Raw genomic sequence first — 3,909 nt, 5'->3', positions numbered from 1 at the left:
ACCGTGCACGCGACCGAGTAAGGCCACTCAGAGACATCCATTTCCCAGGCATATGCCCCCTACGCACTTTTGGTGGTGCACCCCGCACGAACAATCCCGCCTCGACCAGCCTGAACAATTCCCCTCTCGAAGGAAGGCCTCGGCCTTAATCGTCCACGACAAACAGCTCGACGAGGCATGAAGCACCCACGGGAGCCGGAGCATGACGATGCAGAGTCTCGGTTCACAGGAGCCTGGGAAGAACATCCCGTACGGAACCCTTTACCCGAAAACATCCGAACCGCACATGCTCGCGACAGTCCTGCCGTTAGAGAATGCACCGTGCACGCGACCGAGTAAGGCCACTCAGAGACATCCATTTCCCAGGTATATGCCCCCTACGCACTTTTGGTGGCGCAACTCGCACGAACAGTCCCACCTCGACCCCGTAAACAAGCTTTTTTGCCTCGAAGAGTTCGTCGGAGACGAAGAAGCAACCTTCAGTGCAAACGTAGCACTCTTTTGTGCAACCGCCCAAACAACGCCCCCTCTACCCTCTGTCGAAACACTCGGCATTGCTGCTCCCTAAGGTGAGCTTCTCCTCATAGGCAATTCCGCTCTTATCCGGTCACGTTTGTGTGCCCGAATTTCGCAAGGCAACCTCCATGGGACATGGAAAAGACTCGAGAAGAGAGCTCGCTCACGGGAGAGAGAAGCCAAGGAGACCACGAGAGTGCTGAGAGTGGGACAGCGCTGAATAGGCGGGAGAAGCCTGCGCGTATAAACGGAGATATATATCCAATTGCAACGAAGGAACGTGCCAAAGATCGAGAACAATGGCAGAAATGCTAGTAACGTGCACTTCGGGACCAACGCATCACCGGAAGACAACCGCCAAACATCGAAAGAGTCGCGATGCTCCGCAACCTACGTGCAAAGCGGTCGCACACCGGGTAAGGGAGTGAGAGCCCCAAACATAGCTGGGCGAGGCGCTCACTCCGCTCTTTAATATCTCGTTAATACCGCCAAGGAAATGGCACAAGCACACACACACAAGCATCCTCGGAAGAGGACAGTTCGAGTGACAGGTCAAATCCAAGAGTTCCGAAGACTACCTCCAGGAACAATCGGGAACAAGACCGATTACAAGTCGTCGAGTCTGTTACTGGGCGAACACGAGATGCGCACAGGAAATCGATCAGCCCTCACAATGGCCCAAGGCCAGAGATCGGACTGCTACGATTTACCCCAACAATCATCGTGCCACTCTTCGCAGAGAGGTGATAGACGCCAACGAGCCCGCGCATAGCAATCGAGGTGTAAAAAGGGCGTTGAAGGCAGGAAGCCTGGACGAAAGAGGCTACGAGGTCACCTCGAAGCGGTCTAAGAATCGGGCGCACTTGGGGCGACTACCAGTGCCAACCCCTTATCCCGCGGTGCGTCCGACACACAGAAATTTCCAAGGCGGCCAAGGAGCCTCCCCGCATAGCAATCGGGGTGTGAGGTTACGGATGCAGCATTGATAGCAATCGAGGTGTGAGGCGAAGGATGCAGAAGTGAGAGCCGAGGGATGTAGCAGAGATAGCAATCGGGGTGTGTGATGCAGAAGAGATAGCAATCGAGGTGTGCGGTGGGAAGGGCCCAGCAGCCAGAATGCATGAAGCGACGGATGAAGCAGTGATGACAACCGGGCTGTGAGGAGAGGAGGGATGCAGCCAAGAAAGCAATCAGGGCTCGAGGCAAGGGATGCATCAAGGATAGCAATCATGTTGTGAGGCGAGATTCCAAAGGCTAAACGTGAGAGGCTGCAGGGTCGACTCAGAGAGGTCTATGCATGTGAGAGGCTGAAAGCAAGGTCGACTCGGAGCGGTCTATGCATCGGGCGCGCTTGGGGCGACTACCAGTGCCAACCCCTTATCCCGCGACGCGTCCGACAAAGAGAACGTTCCAAGGCGGCAGAGGAGGTTACCAGCCGAAGGATGCAGTAGCAATAACAGGTATAGTTCCGCGGCGGCCGAGAAGACTCACCGCATAGGAATCGGGATGCGAGGCGAGGGATGCGGCGGGAAGGCCCCGACGGCTAAACGGAAGAGGCTGCAGGGCCGCCTCGGAATGGTCCAAGCATCGGATGCGATTGGGACGACTACCAGTGCCAACCCCTTATCCCGCGATGCGTCCGATACACAGATAGTTCCAAGGCGGCCGAGGAGCCTCACCGCATATCAATCGGGGTGCGAGGCGAGGGATGGGGCGGGAAGGCCCCAACGGCTAGACGGAAGAGGCTTCAGGGCCACCTCGGAATGGTCCAAGCATCGGACGCGCTTGGGGCGACTGCCAGTGCCAACCCCTTATCCCGCGATGCGTCCGATACACAGATGGTTCCAAGGCGGCCGAGGAGCCTCACCGCATAGCAATCGGGGGTGCGAGGCGAGGGATGGGGCGGGAAGGCCCCAACGGCTAGACGGAAGAGGCTTCAGGGCCGCCTAGGAATGGTCCAAGCATCGGACACGCTTGGGGCGACTACCAGTGACAGCCCCCTATCCCGCGATGCGTCCGATACGAAGATGGTTCCAAGGCGGCCGAGGAGCCTCACCGCATAGCAATCGGGGTGCGAGGTGGGGGATGCGGCGAGATGGCCCCAACGGCTAGACGGAAGAGGCCACAGGGCCGCGTCGGAATAGTCCAAGCATCGGACGCGCTTGGGGCGACTACCAGTGACAACCCCTTATCCCGCGATGCGTCCGATACGAAGATAGTTCCAAGGCGGCCGAGGAGCCTCACCGCATAGCAATCGGGGTGCGAGGTGGGGGATGCGGCGAGATGGCCCCAACGGCTAGACGGAAGAGGCTGCAGGGCCGCCTCGGAATAGTCCAAGCATCGGACGCGCTTGGGGCCACTACCAGTGACAACCCCTTATCCCGCGATGCGTCCGATACGAAGATAGTTCCAAGGCGGCCGAAGAGCCTCACCGCATAGCAATCGGGGTGCGAGGTGGGGGATGCGGCGAGATGGCCCCAACGGCTAGACGGAAGAGGCCACAGGGCCGCCTCGGAATAGTCCAAGCATCGGACGCGCTTGGGGCGACTACCAGTGACAACCCCTTATCCCGCGATGCGTCCGATACGAAGATAGTTCCCAGGCGGCCGAGGAGCCTCACCGCATAGCAATCGGGGTGCGAGGCGAGGGATGCGGCGAGATGGCCCCAAAGGCTAGACGGAAGAGGCTGCAGGGCTGCCTCGGAATAGTCCAAGCATCGGACGCGCTTGGGGCGACTACCACTGCCAACCCCTTATCCCGCGATGCGTCCGATACACAGATAGTTCCGAGGCGGCCGAGGAGGTGGGGGATGCAGCGAGATGGCCCCAACGGCTAGACGGAAGAGGCTGCAGGGCCGCCTCGGAATAGTCCAAGCATCGGACGCGCTTGGGGCGACTACCAGTGACAACCCCTTATCCCGCGATGCGTCCGATACACAGATAGTTCCGAGGCGGCCAAGGAGCCTCACCGCATAGCAATCGTGGTGCGAGGTGGGGGATGCGGCGAGATGGCCCCAACGGCTAGACGGAAGAGGCTGCAGGGCCGCCTCGGAATGGTCCAAGCATCGGATGCGCTTGGGGCGACTACCACTGCCAACCCCTTATCCCGCGATGCGTCCGATACACAGATAGTTCCAAGGCGGCCGAGGAGCCTCACAGCATAGCAATCAGGGTGCGAGGCGAGGGATGCGGCGAGAAAGCCCCAACGGCTAGAGGGAAGAGGCTTCAGGTCCGCCTCGGAATGGTCCAAGCATCGGACGCGCTTGGGGCGACTACCAGTGACAACCCCTTATCCCGCGACGCGTCCGATACACAGATAGTTCCAAGGCGGCCGAGGAGCCTCACCGCATAGCAATCGGGGTGCGAGGCGAGGGATGCGGCGAGAAGGACCCAA

The sequence above is a fragment of the Cryptomeria japonica genome, unplaced genomic scaffold (genome assembly GCF_030272615.1).
Source record: "Cryptomeria japonica unplaced genomic scaffold, Sugi_1.0 HiC_scaffold_74, whole genome shotgun sequence".
Classification (NCBI taxonomy): Eukaryota; Viridiplantae; Streptophyta; class Pinopsida; order Cupressales; family Cupressaceae; genus Cryptomeria; species Cryptomeria japonica.
Note: the sequence above shows the minus strand (reverse complement) of the source record.